Below are 19,608 nucleotides of genomic sequence, written 5' to 3' on the forward strand. Positions count from 1 at the left end.
AGTCAGACCTATTTGGCAGGTAGAGAAGAGCCAATCTGAATTGGCCTTCAGAAGTGGGTTTCAGAAACAGAAAGAGAAAAAAAGCCATTCTCTTTTTGGTTTTTGGAGGGAAGAGGCCGAAAACAGCCTCACAGCCTGGTGAGAGTCATATGCTGTTAGGCCCAATGAACTGTACCTGGACAGAATAAGAAAATGGGTACCAAACTCACTGAGTGGGAGAACCTCTCTTTAATATCCAAAACTCTCTGATAGTTGTTATACTATTTGTATTCACTGATTAAAAAAAAAACACACAACGAAAGTTACTATGAATTCAGTAATATTTTAATATTGTTTATATGCTATAAATCACCATGTCATCTTGCATCTGTTTAAAAAAACAGTGATTCATACATGTGTGAGATATTATCTGGTCAGGTCGTACAAGGTATGCTTGCTTATTTGTTATACTAAAATTAGGCCCTAATAAGTTTTCCCTCTGCTTTTATACAAATTATTTCCCCCAGCTGCATTATTTCTGAACTTGTCTAATCTCTAGTCCCCTGTGAATAAATCCCCCCCAAAATGCATTTTCTGTGGGGCAGAGTATGTGGTATGCAGACGGGAGAAGGGAAAGAAGGAGCAGGTGCCAACCTCTGGTGTCTAGTTACCCATGGCAGCAGCAAGAGAAGGGAAAGGGTAGATAGAGTAGGTACAACAGATCTCTGAGTCTGCGCAGCCAAGCAAGCTCAGAGGCCAAGGAGATCAGAAAGGAAGACTTAGGTTAGGAGTGGGAAGAGAAAGCCCTTGGGCTAAAGGTAAAATCCCTCTGGATCAGTTCCCTGGAAGGAGCAGTAATCTCTGGGAAATGGGTCTGGCTTACTTGCTCTGTCCACTGAGCCACAGCGGACAAGCTCAATAGTTCCAGTTCTTTTTTTGGCCAGAACCCCTGAGCTCATAGATTCCTTTTATCCCTCAAGTTTGGAAGCTTTCTCACTCTCTAATTCAGCTCCCACATCACTGCCCGTTGGCACAGAAATGAGGCACTTTTTTATATTTGACTTGACTCTTTACTGAAGAGAAAGAAAATGGATGGGGCGCCAGGCAGGGAAGGGAAAAGTCCAGGGTCTGTCTCCTGCCAGAGTTTCTCTCCGAGGGATTCAGCAGGGAAGGTGTAGGCTGGCGAGGTACAAAGGAGGTGCCAGGTTTAGTTAGCACAGAGGGGAGGACTGGGGGCAGAGCCTTAAGAGGGCAGGCCTCCTGGGTTATTGTGGAGGGGCTGAGGGTGAAGCAGCTGGCAGAGGGTGGGTGGGGGAAGACCACGGAAGAGGTGACAGAGTGAGGGAGACAGGCAGGAGGGGAGGGAGACAGGCAGACAGGGAGGGAGGGAGACAGGCAGGGAGGGTCGGAGGGAGACAGGCAGGGAGGGAGGGAGGGAGACAGGCAGGCAGGGAGGGAGGGTGGGAAACAGAGTGGGAGGGTGGGAGACAGGCAGGGAGGGAGAGAGGGAGACGGGCAGGCAGGGAGGGAGGGAGACGGGCAGGGAAGGAAGGTGGGAGACAGGCAGGGAGGGAGGGAGGGTGGGAGACGGGCAGACAGGGAGGGAGGGAGACAGAGGGGATAGGTTTAGAGAGAAGTGGAACAGCCAGGGAAGACAAGAGAGCAGAAGGGAGAAAAGCCGGGGGAGAGAGGTATGCAGAGGGAGAGGTCGCCCACATAAAGGGAGACTGAGGCAGAGGGAAGAAAGGGCAGGGCTGGTGTTTGGCTTGGGGGCGAGACCAAGAAAGGACAAGGAAAGAGGAAAGGAGGGGAAGGGGAAGGGGAAGGGATGGAGGAGGAGGCAGAGACGGAGAGAATTAAAGCGAAAGCCAGGGAAGGACAAAGCAGCAGATAGACTGCGACTCGGCGGGGCGGGGCAGGGAGCCCTTTTCCTTTGGGTGCTTTCCCCAGCTCCTGGGAGGGTGCCGAGGGCCTGGGCGGGCTCCTCCCCCGGCATCGGGGAGGAGAAGAGAGGGTGGGGTGAGGCGGCTCGGCCCGGCCCCCCGGCCGCCTCTCCCAGGCCTGGCGACTGGTGGCCCCAAACAGAGACAGAGGAACGCCAAGCGTCCCCAGCCCCGTCCGAGGAGGCTGGAGGGCTGGGGCGCGGCCCCCAAGAGATCTCAGCGCGCAGGTAAGGAGGCGAACGCGTGATGGTCCCCGGAGAGTAGGAGAGGGTCACTGTGACCTGAGAGCTGTGGGGCGGTAGCCGTGGGACGCGATGCCAGAGGACAGAGTGAGGCTGGGGTAGGCCAGGGGGGGAAACACAGTCAGGGGAGACAGGTCGTGGACAGAGCGGGAGGGGCGACGCTGCCGGGGACAGCGGCAGGGGCAGACGCTCTGGGGGACAATGTCAGATCGAAAGATCGTGGACGAGGAGGGCAAGTCGGCCAGGGGACAGCAGCAGGGGCAGACTGTGGGGGACACTGTCGGGTAGAAAAGATCGTGGATGAGGAGGGCAAGGGAGGGTCTGCCAGGGGACAGCAGCAGGGGTAGGCGAAGTGGGGGACACTGTCAAAGGGGGCAGGTCGCGGATGGGGCGGTTTTGTCCGGGGACGCAGCAGCAAGGGCAGACGCCGTGGGGGACAGTCCGGGAGACAGCCCGCGGATGAGGCGGGCTTGGGGGTTGTGGGGCGCTGCCAGGGAACAGATCAAAATCGAGGCAGGTGGGGGTCGGAGCTGGGGATGCTGCCGGGGGCCAAACGTGGCTGGGGCGGGAGGGACAGGTGGGAAAGGGTGATGCCCGGGGCCGGGGCTGAGGCTGGCAGAGTGGGGTGCCGCAGGTCGAGTCTGAGCTGTGGAGGGGGCCGGGCGGAGCCAGGGCACTTCCTGCAGTCACCTTGCCCTGGGGCTTCCTCCTGGGCTCTTCGGTCTGGCTCGCACCTACACCTGGGGAGCAGCCTCGTCCCTGCGGCGCTGCTCATCCCCCGCCCCCAAGAGTCCGGTACCTCGGTTGTCATAGTCGTTCTCCGACTCTCGGCTTCGGCAGCAGCCGAGACCATTCCAGCCCGCGTCTCCTGCCCCAGCCGCTGGAGGAAGTCAGCAAACTGCTGCCTCAGCGGGGCTCTCATGACCTATGCTTCCCACAACAGCTGGAGCAAACCTTTCGTGATCTCCCGGATCCCCCGACCACGCTCCTTCCCTCCTTCCTATGACCTTGTCTTCAATTTTACTGAGAATAGTAAAGCCATCTGAGGTGAGCTTCCTCACCTCCCTTCTTCCACGTGTCCAAACCTCTCTATGCCCTCATCTAGGCTCCCCTATCCCCCTTCGGTCCAGTCTCTTCCACAGAGGTGCCCAAATCATTTCAAGGCACAGAATGACTGACTGAATCACTCTGCTGCTGTTACCTTCTGTAACTCTTGGATAAAACACAGACTCTTCACTGGGACATTCAAAGCTCTGGCTCTAATGATAAAATATCACTTTTACGTAGATCCTTAATGTTTTTTTTCCTTTGTGTGTGTGTGTGTGGGGCAATTGGGGTTAAATGACTTGTCCAGGGTCACACAGCTAGTAAGTATCGAGTGTCTGAAGCCTGGGGTTAAATGACTTGTCCAGGGTCACACAGCTAGTAAGTATCAAGTGTCTGAAGCCGTATTTGAACTCAGGTCCTCCTGACTCTAGGGCCGGTGCTCTATCCACTGCGCCACCTAGCTGCCCAGATCCTTAACTCTTTACAAAACGCTTTCTTCACAGAACCCTCCAATACTGTTAAGGCCGTTATCACCATTTTGCATATGGGGAAGCTAAAAGTCAGAGAATGTCGGAGCTGGGATCCTGGTCTCCCTGGCTCAGGTGCAGTGATTCTTTTAATACATCAGGCTGCCTCTCGATAATTTTCTCCTTGGTATGCTTCATTCCCATGGCTACAGTGACGCTGTACCTTTAATAACAGCACTCCTTTAATAATAATAATAACAACTAAAATTTACATAGCATATGACCTCATTTGATCCACGTGACTACCATGGGAGGTCAGTATTATTATTATCCCCACTTTACAGATAAGGAAATTGAGCATTGTTGTTAACTAACTTGCCAAGGATTATTCAACTAGTAAGTGGCTAGTTTAAAGCCGGGATTCAAACTTAATTTCTCCACTGCACCACCTAATTGCCTATTTATTGACTCCTCTTTTTCTTTTTGTCCTCTAAGCTTGAGCGTCCCCCAAGGCTTTATCCTTAGACCTCTTTTTTTCTTTCCCCATACTCTTGTCAACAGCTTCAAATAGCACCTTTATGCAAATGATTTACAAAGTAATGCATCCAAATCTAAGCAGTCCCCTGAGTTCCAGACCTATTCTTTTTTTGGGGGGGAGGCGGGGTAATGGGGGTTAAGTGACTTGCTCGGGGTCACACAGCTAGTAAGTGTCAAGTGTCTGAGTAGGATTTGAACCCAGGTCCCCCTGAATCCAGGGCCAATGCTTTATCCACTGTGCCACCTCCCTGCCCCTAGACCTATTCTTAAATAACTAGCTTGACATTTTCACTTGGAGTCTCTACCACTTAATCAATCAGCGAATGTTAAGTTCTTACTATGTGTCAGGTATACTGCTAGAGAAATACAAAGAAAAAGCAAAAACTACCAGCACCTTAGACTCAACAGTCAATCAATTAAGCATTTATTAAGTGCCAGGTTGTGCAGTGGATAGGGTGCTGGGCCTGCAACCAGGAACACTCATCTTCCTGAGTCTTCAAATCCAGCTTCAGTCACTTACTAGCTGTGTGACCCTGGGCAAGTCACTTAACCCTGTTTGTCTCAGTCTCCTCATCTGTAAAATGAGCTGGAGAAGGAAATAGCAAAAACACTCTAGTATCTCTGCCAAGAAAACCCCAAATGGGGTCATGAAGAGTTAGTTGGACCTGACTGGAACTACACAACAATGTTCCAGGCATTGTGCTCAATAATGTCACCATCATTACAAAGAAGGGGGGTGGGGGGAGATCCCTGCTCTTAAGGAGCTCATAGCATAATGTCCGATGTCCAAAATAGAACTCATCTTCTCCCCTAAATATGCTCGTTTCCCTAACTTTCCCATTTCTGTTGAGGCCACCACCATCCAGAGGGGCCCTGGGGCTAGCTGGACAGAGCCAATTATTAAAGGCTCAGTTCAGTGTGAGCAGTTAAACCTAAGAAATCATCAAACGCTACAAACGAGAGATTGTATAGGCTTAAAAGGAAAAAGTGGGGGCAGCTAGGTGGCGCAGTGAATGGAGCACCGGCCCTGGAGTCAGGAGGACCTGAGTTCAGATTTGGCCTCAGACACTTAACACTTACTGGCTGTGTTACCCTGGGCAGGTCACTTGACCCCAATTGCCTCACTTTAAAAAAAAAATTTTAAAAAAAAGGAGAAAGTGTTGATAATCCAGATTAAATTTAAAAGAATACCCTGCATGCATTGTTTTCCCAAAGAGCCTTTTGTTAAACATTTAAGGAGCACCCAGGCCACCCGCTTTCCTGTCACCCAGGTTTGGACCTTCAGAGTCACCCTTGACTCTGCCTTCTTCCTCACACTTCTTATCTCATTGATTGCCAGGTCCTTTTCTTTCTTTTTTTTGTTTGTTTGTTTTGTTTTTTGCCGGGCAATGGGGGTTAAGTGACTTGCCCAGGGTCACACAGCTAATAAGTGTCAAGTGTCTGAGGCCGGATTTGAACTCAGGAACTCCTGAATCCAGGGCCGGTGCTTTATCCACTGTGCCACCTAGCTGCCCCCCAGGTCCTTTTCATTGAGTCTGGGGAGCAGCATATAGACTGGTGTGCTTGAAAGGTAGGGTTCATGATAAAGGGAAATCTGTCTGAAAAGATAGGTTGTAACCAGATTGTGAAGATCTTTAAGATGAGGACTTTGTGTATTATTCTACCGTCAATAGTCAGCCACCTAAGCAATCTGATCTGCTGAGCGCCACGGTCTGGAATGAGTTTTAAGGGACCTCATTTTGGTAGGTGTGAGGAGGACTGTTTGGAGATGGAGAGACAATGATCGGGGGTAACTGTCATAGTGGAGAAGTTATGAGGGTGGTGGCCCAGTGAATGGAGAGAAGACTATGGGCAGCTATTGTACTTGAAGATTCAACAAGACTTTGCAACTGATGGGTTACTGGGGGAAGGGAGCTGAGCAATAGTGAAGAGGAGAGGAGAACTCCAAGGGTGGGAACTATGGCACCTAGGTGGTATAGTGGATAAAGCATTGGATCTGGAGTAAGGAAGATCTGAATTCATAGCTGGCCTCAGAAATTCCTTAGCTTTGTGACCATGAGCAAGTCGTGCTGCTCAGTTTCCTCAACTGTAAAATGGGGGTAATAATAGCCCCCACCTCCCAGGGTGGTTATGAGGATCAAACGAGATAATCTTTGCAAAGAGCTTAGCACAATGCCTGGTAGAGAATAAAGCAGGTGCTTTATAAATACTAGCCATCATTATTATTACTATTAATTTTGAATGGGTGGAAGGATGGTAGTGCTTTCCACAGAAATAAACAAGTAAGAAGAGAGGTTAGGAGAAAAGGTAATGAATTTAGATTGGGACATTTTGAGTTTGGAATCTCAGGCAGCTAATGATGTAGGGCTGGAGCTCTGATGAGAGAACTGGGCTGGGAATGAAGTTCTAGGAATCATTTACTTGGAGATGATAATTGAACCCATGGGAGTTGGCAAGATTACCAAGCCAGAGGCTGTAGAAAATGAAAAGGGCATAGGAGAAGCAAAAATGATTGAAGATTCTCTTTCTACCCCCAACTCCAAAAGCCTCTCCCTGAATCAAAAGGACTTCTCAATGCATCAAAGAATCTTAACTACCTACTATTTTCATGTTAAGTGTGTGTGTGTGTGTTTGAGTGTGTGTGTATGTGGGGCGATACAAAGATAAAACTTCTTGCCCTCAAGGAGTTTACATTTTTAAGCTTCTCTAAGCTTCTTTTTACACTTAACCAAAGCTAATTAATAATTATCTGTTTAAATGTATAGTGTCCTTTCTTATTCAGTTTTGTTTGTCTTCCCATTTGTGACCCCATTTGAGGTTTTCTTGACCAAAATTCTGGAGTGATTTTGCCATTTCCTTCTCCAGCTCATTTTACAGATGAGGAAACTGAGGCAAACAGGGTTAGGTGACTTGTCCAGGGTAAAATAGCTAGTAAATGTCTGAGGCCAGATTTGAACTCAGGTATTGATGTGAGATGGAATTTAGGGTCAAGTTGATCATGAGTCGTCCCAAAAGAATTACAAGACTCAGTGACTCAGTTTCCCAAGTTTTATTGCAATACTGTGAATGACCACAGGGACAGAACCAGAAAAGTGGGAAGGTATCTCTTGAGTAGTGAAAGAAAAGATAGTTACATTTATAGTATGGATAAATTGATTATCAGTCTCATTATAATAATCTCCACCTTAGGGAGGTACAGAGGAGGGCCCATCCTAATTTGGAGTTCCTGGGGTCCTAAACCAACTCCTGAGGTGGGTACCTTTCTCCATGGAGGTGTGTTTTGGGGCTGTTCATGTCATAAGGTGAATCTGGGGACAAATTTGGCCTTTTCTGCACATGTCACTTTTTGATTCCCATGTCCAGTTTCAAAATATTTTCATTTATCAGTAGAATTTCTATGCCTTGTCAATGTATCATTGTTATGGTTAAGGCCTCTATGACCTGCCTCTTGATGTTCTTGTTATGGTGCTGATTAATGTGGGTACACGAGAACCTGGGCCCTGACTTGTATTAATGAAGACTCAAGTCTCAAGTTATCTATTAACTGGGGTCTGAATCCCTTTTAGAGCTCAGATCTAAATTAAAGCTTGGGTCTTAGGTTTTTCTATTAACCCCTTTTTTGCCTCCTACTGATATCAGTATGAGCAAGAGGAGTCTTCCTGACTCCAGGCCTGGAGCTCTATCCACTGCACCACCTAGCTGCATATTAGATTATAAACTCTTGAAGGGCAGGAACTGTCTCCTCTGTTTTTATATTCTTTTCTTTGTGTAGTACATAGGGCTTTGCTCATAGGAAGCACTTAATCAAGTCTGTGAGTGCTGAATTGAATTAATTTCTTTCCCCGGTTCAACCCTGCCTATCTTTCAGTGCCTTAGTTTCTCTCCATTGTTCTGTTGATTCTATTGGTTATTTCTGCATCCCTGCCTTTGGCTCTCAGTTCTATCTACATCATCTTGTTAAACCACGTCCCTGAGAAGTGTCAGATCCTGAAATGAATCAAAACCATGAGTTGAAGAATAAAAGCATCTTTAATTGAGATAACAGAGCAGCACACCTGCCACCCTGGGGATTGTCCTGTGGATATCTCAAACCTATGCAAAAGCTTCTTCTTATACCTTTAGGAAGAGAGGGGAAGGAGGCAGTGTGAGGTTGTAAGGTCTGGGGGTTCTGGCTGTTTTGCCTTTTGCGAGGTGAATCCTAATGGAAGGGGGCAAGGACACTAGAAGCTGAGATCCAGCTTGAGCTGGGCTCCCCACTAGGCAAAATCCCCTGGTGGGAGGCCTAGGGTGTGGTTTAGCTCAACCTAATCAAGAGTAGGAATGTAAGAACATTACTGAGGGGCAGCTAGGTGACACAGGGGATAAAGCACTAGCCTTGGATTCAGGAGGCTAGTTATTCAGTTCAAATCTGACCTCAGACACTTGACACTTAAGCTGTTTGACTCTGGGCAAGTCACTTAACCCTCATTGCCCCACAAAAATAAACAAACAAACAAATAAATAATAAAAATAAAATAAACAACCAGCCCTGGAGTCAGGAGGACCTGAGCTCAAATCTGGCTTAGATACTTGACAACTTACTAGCTGTTTGACCCTGGGCAAGTCACTTAACCCCAATTGCCTCACCAAAAAACCCCAAAACAAAACAAAACAAAAAAGAGAGCATTACTGAAATTCTGACATTACAACTATCATATGGGAGTGGAAGTCCATATTACATTTGGAATTAACCATTTCTGTCATTATATTAACAATTTTCTGTCACTGGGGACTTGGGTACCAGGGGAAAGACCGGGACCTGGCCTTTGCACATTTTCCCTCACCCCCTGAAGCATGACTCTTGCCCAACCATAAAATAATAGCTCATGTACTGCTTTAAGGTTTGTGGAGAGCCTTCTGCACAACAGTCCTCAGAAGGAGATAGTGTAAATATTACCTTCAATTTCTAGAAGAGAAAACTGAGGGTCAGAGTGGTCAAGGGACAGGACCATAGAATTTAGAGCTTGAAAGAACCTCAGAGAATGACCATCTAGTCCAACCTACTCAGGTAAGAAAAATGAGGTTCAAAAAATGGCTAGCCCAATGACACACAATGTTAAAACTTCAGGCCTGTGCTGTTTGCAATTCCCACTCCTGGCCCCATCCCTTTCCATCTTCCCCCTTCCAAGGGTGTCAGATTTCTGCTGCTGGTCCCTGACCCCTGGAGAAAGAGCCATTAGGATAGGAAATATTACCTAGCTTTCTTCTGCACAGACACCAAGCTAGCCTACTTTTTGTGGTCATAGGGAGGTCAGAGGTCAAGCAAATGTCCATGAGGGAGGCAAAATGGGGTTGGGAGGTAGGGCTTGCTTCATGTGACTGTAAGAATTTCTCTACCAGACCTGACCAGATGATTCTGGACCAGGTCCTCAGAGAGATGGTAAGCTCAAGTAAACAAACATTTATTAAGAAAAAATCATGTGGGAGAACTCAGGTCCTGGATTTAGGAGGACCTGAGTTCAAATCCAGCCTCAGACAATTGATACTTACTAGCTGTGTGACCCTGGGCAAGTCACTTAACCCTCATTGCCCCGCCAAAAAAAAGAAAAGGAAAAAAGATCATGTACCAGGTGCAGTAGGTAGCTAGGAGGCCCCAGCGGCTAGGCCCATGGTCTGTGTTTTAAAGTCTTTTCTTGCTCTGACATTCTTTGTTCTAGAACCCTTTCTAGCCCTCTTCTTCCTTGTTCCATGTTTCAGTGCTTTGAGGTGACGCTCAACCTGAGCATCTAATTTCTCCAAGTCAAGTCTACTATGGCTGATCTAATAGCAATAGATTTAACAGTAGCCCAACCTCCTTGGCAAGCACTAACCCAATAGGCAAGTAGGTGGCCCAGTGGATTGAGCTCTGGGCTTAGAGTCGGGAAGACCTGAGTTCAAATCCAGCCTGAGACACCAGCCTGTGAGACAGTCGTCGAGTCATTTAACCCATCCGCCTCAATTTCCTCTTCTATAAAATGAGAAGAATAACATCTACCTGGCAGGGTTGTTATAAGGATAGTGAGATAATATTTGTAAAGAGCTTTGGAAACCTATTAATGTCTTCATATTGTTCCTGGGAAGTGAACAAATGACCACTCTACTTGTAGGAAAATAATAACAGATTTTCATGTAGCATGTTGAGGTTTGCAAAGGACTTTATAGACATTATGTCAGGTGATCTTCACCACAGCCTGGCAAGGGAATTATGAGAGGTATTAGTAACCCCATTTTACAGATATGGAAACCGAGGCTTAATAGGCTGTAATTTTCCCAAGTTCGCGGTGTCAGAAGCAGGATTCAAACCCAGTTTTCTTCTGACTTCCACATCTGGTTCACTTTCCACTGCACCACACTAACTCAAAACAAGCCCAGGCAGGTGGAGTGACTTGCCCAAGGTTATATTAGTAAGTGACCCAGTGCCAGAGTCAAGACTCAGGACCTAGGTATCCTGGCCCATAGCACAAGGCCATTTGTCCAAATAATCTCTTGCATTAGTAGAATGCCTCATACTCATCAAAGTGCTTCTATACTTGTCCAATATCCGTGGAAATCTTAGGACATCGAATGTTAGAACTGAGATGGATCATAGAGAATAGAATACAGGGGGCAGCTAGGTGGTGCAGTGGATAAAACACCAGCCCTGCATTCAGGAGGACCTGAATTCAAATCCGACCTTAAGACATTTAACACTTACTAGCTGTGTGACCCTGGGCAAGTCACTTAACCCCAATTGCCCTGTGCACGAGAGAGAGAGAGAGAGAGAGAGAGAGAGAGAGAGAGAGAGAGAGAGAGAGAGAGAGAGAATAGAATACTGAACATCAAAGCTAGAAGGGACCATGGAACATGGGGCAAAGAAGGCCAGAGGTGGAAGGGACTGTAGAACACAGAGCATGGAATGCCAGAGGACATCATGGAAGAGGGAGAAGAGCCTGGAGATGGGCACTGAATGGACCCTGGCCATATGAGTTAATGGCAAAGCTGGGCCTCTAAACGGGTCATCCCAGCAGGCTGGGCCTCTTCCACTATGGTGCTGGTTGGTGTTTCCTTAAGTCAGGGGATCTATGGTAACAAAGTTGGGGAGGGAGAAGGGGAGAGAGGGTGTCATCAGGAGGAAGTTCTGCCAGTTTCTTCATGCCCAGGTGAATCACTGGGCCTATGCTTGTGCCTCCCATTCACAGGAAAGTGCCCATCCCTGGAAGGGTCCACCTTCCTGTCCCCAGCCGTGCCCACACATCCCCAGCTAATGGGGTCAAACTCTGCCCCCCAATTACCATAGCTGTGAACTCTCCATCCACATCCATCCTGCTCTCTGTTCTTGGCTGGAAGGGTCACTGGGTACATTTCTCTGCCTTCAGGCAAGGCTGAGCTAAACTCAGTACAGACCATGAAGGGGTCTGCTCCATCCTTTATCCCTGCTCCAAATCTGTAAAATGAAGGGCCTGCCGAGGTTTCCCTCTGGCCCTTGATGATAGTAACTCACCCTTTTGACTCTGCTCAGATTTTACCTGCAGGAAGCCTTTCCTGGAAACTGTTCCCCCCACCCCCAGGAGGCAGCTGGTGGCACAGTGGAGAGAGTGCTGGGCCTGGAGTTCAAATCTATCCTCAGATACTAACTAGCTGTGTGACTCTGGGCCAGTCACTTTGCCTCTGCTTGCCTCAGTTTCCTCCACTGTAAAACGGGAATAATGTTAACTTCACCTTCTTCACAGGGTTGTTGTGACCATCAAATGAGATAATTGTAAAGTGCTTGGCACAGTGCCTGGCACATAGTAGGCTCTATTTAAATGCCCCCCACACACACACACACTTTATTCCCTTCCTTCTCTTCATCCTAGTGTCTCCAACCTCAGTGCATTTCAATTTGTCAGTGTCCTTCCTAAAAATGTACCCAGAACTGGACCAGATATTACCAAGATATCCTGCTCATGGCACCGGACAGTGAGATTATTGATCCTGTGCTATGTGGAATGGTGAAAAGCCCTGGATTTGAAGTCGGGAAGGACCTGGGTTTGAATGGTGATGATTCTGCCACTTAGAATGGAGGTGACCTTTGCCAAGTCACCTTGAATATAGCTCCTCATCTGCAAATGAGGATGGCATTATCCTCTCCAGTTCTAAATCTTGTGACCCCGTATACGCAGCCTGAGGTGGCATCAGCTCATGATGCTTTATTATTTCACTGGGCTTTGAGGGCTTGTTGGTTCTGGGCAGAATTGAGGGAGACGCAGCCCTGACATCAGCTGCTGGCCACTGCCCTCTCATAAGCTTTTATTTTCCTACCCTGACCTTGAACTGTTCCCAAGGCAGTGGGAAATGCTTCTGGAACACAACAGCCCAGCTTCTCCCAGACTGAGACTGGCTGGATCCTCCCCCTACAACCCCCTAACCCACTACCTGGTGCCCTGGGACTGCTCTGCTAAACTCCTCCCTGCTCCTCCTCCTGCTGGCCTCACCCCCACAGCCTCTCCCTTACAGCATAGGTGGGGCTTGGAATTCCTGTGCTCAGGGCTTGGCCCTAGAGTGGTGAGACTCCATTCCTCCCCTCCTCCCACCCCCACCCCTTCTTTGTCAATACTTACTGAAACAAACCCTTGGAATCCAGTCCCTGCTCCCCCACTCCTAGAATTCCTAGCTTCAAGGTCATTTAAAAAAAAAAAACTTACTCAGGTCCATGTTTATGTGTGGAAACCTGGGGAAACACAGTAGAAAGAGTCTGCCTCTGACCTCTGGGGGCCCCCAGGATGAGCAAGGAAGCACAGACCCTCCCTTCTAAGAGCACCCCAACCTCTTCCCAGGGGGAAAGTTGTCTAAGAAGACCTCTGAGCCTCCTTGCATAGTTAATGATTGAGGATTTTTTGCTTCTGGGTGAACAGGGTGAGGGGATGAACCTGGGTGGAGAAGAGATCCCTTGCTCCTGTGGTTCAGTTGTACATGGTGAGGCTGTTGTAACCCCCCAGTCCTTTGGAATCAATTGTGAGACGTGGAAACACCGGCAAAGGACTACCCAGTGTGGTGTGCCCCCCATCAAAGAAGGCACTGCGCTCTATGAGCAAAGCAGAATTGCAGACATCACTCCAAATGTTCATATGGACTATTTGCGGCCTACTCGAGGTAGAGCTTTCTGAGCCCCTATTGGTCTGATCGGCCGGTCAGATCCCCCATATCTTGACCCCAATGTAGTGATGCCATCTTGGTCCTCTTTGAGAACGAAAGACAACCAGCACCTCCCTCCCCCATGTGACCCGACTACCCTCATTGATGTGCAGGCCACCCTGTGACTTGTACATTTTCTTACCTGTTTTTAAATTTTTCTTTTCTTTTTAAAATTTGTAAACATGAACAAGGTCAAAAGACATGAACGTTTCCATATCTAAAGAACAGGAAAGGAATATTCTAACTATAAAGTGAACTACTTTGTAAAGAATTTTAAAGTAATATTAAATTTAACACGGTAATAATACAAATTCTCTGCTTCTCCAGATCCATTTCTGAACTTCCTTATGTTTCTTTGTTGTTTTCTTCATGGACTATCCTTGCCAACTCTTCCCCACAATCCCCCGCTCCCAACTAGAAGCCCTCCTTTGTCGAAGATAAGGCCAGTCAAGCTGAGCAAATCTACACCCTGGCCGTGTGCGGATACACGTTTTATTCTTAAGCTCTGGGCCAAGAAGGGAAGTCTGTTTGGTCTTCTGAAGTCATCATTAGTCACTGCATTGATTGGTCTTCTTAAGCCTTTCACTCCATTGTAACCCTTGGATATGTTATTCTTTTAGGTCTGCTCACTTCCTTCCTCCCTTCCAGTCTGACTTCCTTGGCTTCTCTGAATCTGTCATTTTCATCATTTCTTGTGATATAGTAATATTCCATTACACTTATCCTTGTACTTTTTTTTCTTCCTTTTTCTTTTTCTTTTTTGCAGGGCAATGAGGGTTAAGTGACTTGCCCAGGGTCACACAGTTAGAATGTGTCATGTGTCTGAGGTCAGATTTGAACTCAGGTTCTCCTGAATCCAGGGCTGGTGCCTTATCCATTGTGCCACCTAGCTGCCCCCACCCCATTACACTTATATGTCATCATCTCTTTAGTCATTCCCCAATTGGTAGGCACCCTTTATTTAATTTTTTTTATTTTTTATTTTTTTTTTTTAGTGAGGCAATGGGGGTTAAGTGACTTGCCCAGGGTCACACAGCTAGTAAGTGTGAAATGTCTGAGGTCAGATTTGAACTCAGGTACTCCTGACTCCAGGGCCAGTGCTCTATCCACTGCACCACCTAGCTGCCCCCACCCTTCATTTAATTTTAACCCTTGAGTTGGTTTGCTTTGATCAGATGCCCATATGTTTTCAGATCTAGGAAGGACCTAAAAAATCAAGTCCAGCTGAGGCCAAGAGAGAAGGGACTATTCCAAGTCACATAGTTGGGACTCCCAGCTTCTGATCCAGGATTCTTCAATACACTGGGCTGCAGCCCACATTGCTGTCCACTCCTATTCACCAAATGCTTTCATGGTTCTGTGTGGGCATGGATGGGCTGCAGTCTGCATTGTGGGAGGAGATCATGGATTTTGTGGGATAATGGTCTTAAAGCTGGTTATGTGTCAGGCTCTATTGCCTTTTGTTGAGGATTGGCTCAGTTTGGCTAGATCCAAAGTGGGAAAAGATTATACCTAAGGGGAAACAACTCCATCAATCAGTAAACATTGAAGTGCCTACTATGTGCCAGGCACTGTGATACGGACTGGGGATATAAAAAGAGGCAAAAGACAGTCCCTGGACTCAAGGAGGGGAAAGAAATATGTACAACAACATTATAAATAGGGTAAATAGGAGATAATTAAGCGAGGGAAAGCACCAGAATTGAGGGTTTGAGAAAGACTTGCTGTAGAAGCTAATAGGTGGAGATGAGGAGGGACAGTAAGCCAGGAGCGGGGGGACAGCCAGAGAAAATGCCTGGAGTTGAGAGATGGAGTGTCTTGTTCTTGGGACAGCCAGGAGGCCAGTGTTGCTGGATGGAAGACTATGTGGTGGGGAGTATGGTGTAAGAAGACAGGAAAGGTAGTAAGGGCATTGAGTACCAAAGAGAGCATTTTGTATTTGATCTTGGAGATGATAGGGAGTCACTGGAGTTAACTGAGGAGGGGGTAATAACATCAAACCTGTGCTTCAGGAAAATCACTTTAGTGGCTGAATGGAAGATGAATTGGAGTAGGGAGAGACTTGAGGCCCACCAGTAGCAGACTATTGCAGTAATCAAGGCACGAGGTGATAAAGGCTCAGGTGGGCTCAGTGTCAGAGTAGCGATGCTGCAAAGGTGAAATCTAGAGGCCTTGGTAACAGCTTGGATATGGGGGGTGGGGTGGGGGGTGAGAGATAGCGAGCACTCCAGGATGACTCCTAGGTTGGGAGCTTGAGGGATGGGAGATGGGAGGCCGATGTTGTTGTTCTTCTTGTTGTTCTTGTTGTTGTTCTTCTTCTCCTTCCAATTGGGGTTAAGTGACTTGCCCAGGGTCACACAGCTGGGCAAGTGTCAAGTGTCTGAGGCTGGATTTGAACTCAGGTACTCCTGACTCCAGAGCCAGTACTCTATCCACTGAGCCACCTAGCTACCCCTCCAGCAAGTCTTTAAAATTGTTAAGTTATCTTTCAGTTACTGATGTGTTTATATGAAGGGATTCCCTCCATTACTAAAAATCACTGGCCCAACAAATAAATAACACTCCTTAAGCCCCCAAGGCAGTTAGGTGGCTCAGTGAATGAATAGAGCACCATCTTGGAGTCAGGAGGATCTGAGTTCAAATTTGAACTCAGAAACTTACTAGTTGTGTGCCCCTGGGCAAGTCACTTAACTCTGCTTGTCTCAGTTTCATCATTTGTAAAATGAGCTGGAGTAGGAAATGGCAAACCCCTACAATAACTTTGCCAAGAAAACCCCAAATGAGGTTGTGAAGATTCGGACACAACAGCAACTCGACAACAACAACAACAACAACAACAACAACAACAACAAAAAAAACCCTACCTGTCAGAGAAAGCTAAGTGGTGAAGCAGAGAGATAGAACTCTAGGCCTGGAGTCAGGGAGACCTGAATTCAAATTCAGCCTCAGATCAGCAGTGTGATCTTTGGCAAGTCATTTAACCTCTGTCTGCATAATTTTCCTCATCTGTAAAATAGGGATAAATATGTAAAATATGTATATATGTGTGTGTGTGTATATATATATATATATATATATATATACACACATATATATATAAATTATGGGGATAAAATGAGATTATATTTGTAAAGCACTTAGCACAATGAAAATGCATATTTAAAATGCGAGGATAAAATGGGATATTTGTAAAGCATTTAGCCCAGTGTCTGGCACAGATAAATGCTTATTCCTTTCCCCCCTCCCTCTTCCTTCCCCTTTGCCTCCCAGAAGCATTGGGAGGAAGATACTTTATAAGCCATAAAATGTTAGAGAATGGGGAGCTATAGTTATTATTTAGCGCTTTCAGCTTGTGTAAAGTTCAACATTCCCCCATTTACCTGAGGGCCAGAGAAGTCAGATAAACTCACCCAGGTTTACGCAGCTAGTGAATGGATGGTAGGTAGGGCTGAGAGTGTAGTCTAGGTGTCTGGGCTCTGTGATTTCTTTCCGTTAAATGATGGTTCCATACCTAAAGAGGAAAGATTTGATCTTTGGGGATCTCTCAAGCCTCATGATTCTGTGATCTGATGTCAGTGTATCACAAAAAGTTGCTACCTCACCTCAGACACTTAACACTTACTAGCTGTGTGACCCTGGGCAAGTCACTTAACCCCAATTGCCTCACTTAAAAAAAAAAGTGCTAAAAAAAACAACGTTGCTACCTGTTAGAAGAGGAGACTGAATTCTCTTAGGGCAGGCCCCCATCACGCCTCTTCTCCAATCTCTAATGGTCATTAGGTGTCAAAGTAGGTAGAGCGTTAGACTTGGCATCAGGAAGACCAGAAGTCAAATTTGGCCTTAGATACTTGCTAACTGTGTGACCCATGGCAAGTCATTTAACCTCTGTCTGCCTCAGTCTCCTCATTTGCAAAATAGGGATAACAATGACATCTACTTCCCAGGGTTGTTGTGAGATAATATTTGTAAAGTGCCTGGCAAAACTTAGAGCATCATATAAATGCTTGCTAGATGTGTGGCTGCCTGTAATATAATCTTTTGTTTTATATTATCTGCCTGTTCCCCTCCACTATCGATGATGGTGATGATGATGATGATGATAACTGGCATTTATATAGGAGCATAGGGTTTATAAAGAGCCCTCATCCCAACAGCCCCAGAAGGTAGGCATTGTTTTGTTTTTGGTTTTTGGTTTTGGTGAGGCAACTGGGATTAAGGGACTTGCCCAGGGTCACACAGCTAGTGTCAAGTGTCTGAGGCCGGATTTGAACTCAGGCCTCCTGAATCCAGGGCTGGTGCTCTATCCACTGCACCAACTAGCTGCCCCTGAAGGTAGGCATTGTAATTACTATACCCATTTCACAGATTTTAAAATGGAGTCAGGATGGTACCGTGGAGAGAAAACTGTCAGGAAACCTCAGTTCAAATGCTGCCTCTGATGTTTACTATTATGGGTGGGTCACTTAACCTGCCTAGATCTTAGTTTTCTCATCTGTAGCGCTGTAGCAGAACAGGACTGGGCTAGAGTGGCCTCTGGGGGTCCCGTCTCGGATGCTGTGATCCAATGAAGGGCAGACCTGGGATTTCCATGGCAAACCACTGCTTGTCTTTGGCATAGTGCCCTCTCTTAGCTCCCCACCCCCACTGCATGTAGCCTGCCCAGCCCTGGCTTCATTGCTCAACCTCAACCAGTCTAACTGCCCAGTCTTTGCCCTACTTCTCTCCTGGGTACCTACCTGCCCAACGTGCTCAGACCTGGCTGGGGTAGGGGGTGCAAGTTTCTGAGTGCAGAGAGTGACTCACCCCTTGGCTCCCTCCCTCTGGGCTTCCACTGTCCCCTATTGCTGAAAGTATTGGATGGATGGACGGATGGATTGATGGAATGTGGTTCTTTTCTTCCACCTTCCCAAATTCACCCTGACCTTGAGTGCTTAAATCTGAACTCATCCAGGAAATCTGCCCAGCCCTTGCTTCCAGGTGCATCCTCTTCTCTCCCTTTATCTCTATCTTTTGTTTTGTTTTGTTTTTTTGGCCATCCTTCAAGACTGAACTCAGGGCAGCTGGGTGGCACAGTGGATAGAGCACTGGCCCTAGATTCAGGAAGACCTGAGTTCAAATCCAGCCTCAGACACTTGACACTTAACTAACTGTGTGACCTTGGGCAAGTCACTTAACCCCAATTGCCTCACCTCCCCCCCCCAAAAAAAAAAACCAAGACTGAACTCAAGCTCTGACTTTTCCAAGGAACCTCCTTCTTCACTCATGGCCCCCAAACGGCACTGCTTTCTTCTTTCTCTGAGCTCCTGCAACCCTGATTAGAACTAGAATAAGGATAACAACTCGTGTTTATATAAAGGAAAGAGGAAAGGAAACACATTTTATTTTTATTAAGTTCCATCTATGTGCAGAAACTGTGCTAAGTGCTGAGGTTACAAATATAAGCAAAATGAAACAGTCCCTCCCCTCAATAAGCTTACATTCTAATATGGGAAGACCATGTATAAAAGGGAGCCTAGTGGAGAGTGGTTACTTGGAGGAGAGGGATGTTTTTAAAGTCCAGAGAAAGTCAGGAACAGGATGAGGAGTAGATGGGGATTGGGGGTAGGACTGCTCAGGAAAAACTCACCAGTGAGAGAAGGGGAATAGCTTTTGTGTTGGGATATGCCAGGATAAGTGGACACAGAGATGGTAGATTATTGTTGGTAAGACAGTCCAGAAGTTGGTGAGGCAGCAGAAGAGGGGGCACGGTTTTGAAGTCCAGAGAAAGTGAGGAACAGGGTCAGGTAGAAAATATAGCCGCGCCCCCCCCCCCCTTTTTGAGGCAATGGGATTAAGCAACTTGCCCAGGGTCATAGAGCTAGTACATTTTGTTTGTTTGTTTGTTTGTTTGTTTTGCAGGGCAATGGGGGTTAAGTGACTTGCCTAGGGTCACACAGCTATTAAGTGTCAAGTGTCTGAGGCCGGATTTGAACTCAGGTCCTCCTGAATCCAGGGCCAGTGCTCTATCCACTGTGCCACCTAGCTGCCCCCGAGCTAGCACATGTTAACCTGTAAATTAAGGAAATAATCAATATAGGAGAAATAAGGTCTTTAATATGGGCAGAGAAACTATTGCAAAGCTGGGAAGCTAGGAATACCCAAAGATGGGAGCCAAGGACAGGGTTTTTATGGGGTAACAGAAGGGAACCAAAAGACTGCTCCAGAGTCATGTATAACTACTTA

General features: G+C 47.0%; 1 protein-coding gene across 2 annotated transcripts in view; it reads left to right on the plus strand.

Annotated features, from left to right (window-relative positions):
• The first annotated feature begins 1,629 nt into the window (after nucleotides 1-1,629).
• The window catches only part of ALS2CL (ALS2 C-terminal like), a 69,839-nt gene continuing 51,860 nt past the window's right edge, over nucleotides 1,630-19,608 (plus strand). Inside the window, exon 1 of one of the 2 annotated variants that reach the window (XM_043975370.1) lies at nucleotides 1,630-1,670. The gene's annotated coding sequence lies outside the window, so the exon portion shown is untranslated. Of the gene's footprint in view, nucleotides 1,671-2,024; nucleotides 2,150-19,608 lie in introns of those variants that run through there. The other variant, XM_043975371.1, reaches the window with a different exon arrangement.

This window comes from Dromiciops gliroides, chromosome 1, assembly GCF_019393635.1.
Source record: "Dromiciops gliroides isolate mDroGli1 chromosome 1, mDroGli1.pri, whole genome shotgun sequence".
NCBI classification, from domain to species: domain Eukaryota; kingdom Metazoa; phylum Chordata; class Mammalia; order Microbiotheria; family Microbiotheriidae; genus Dromiciops; species Dromiciops gliroides.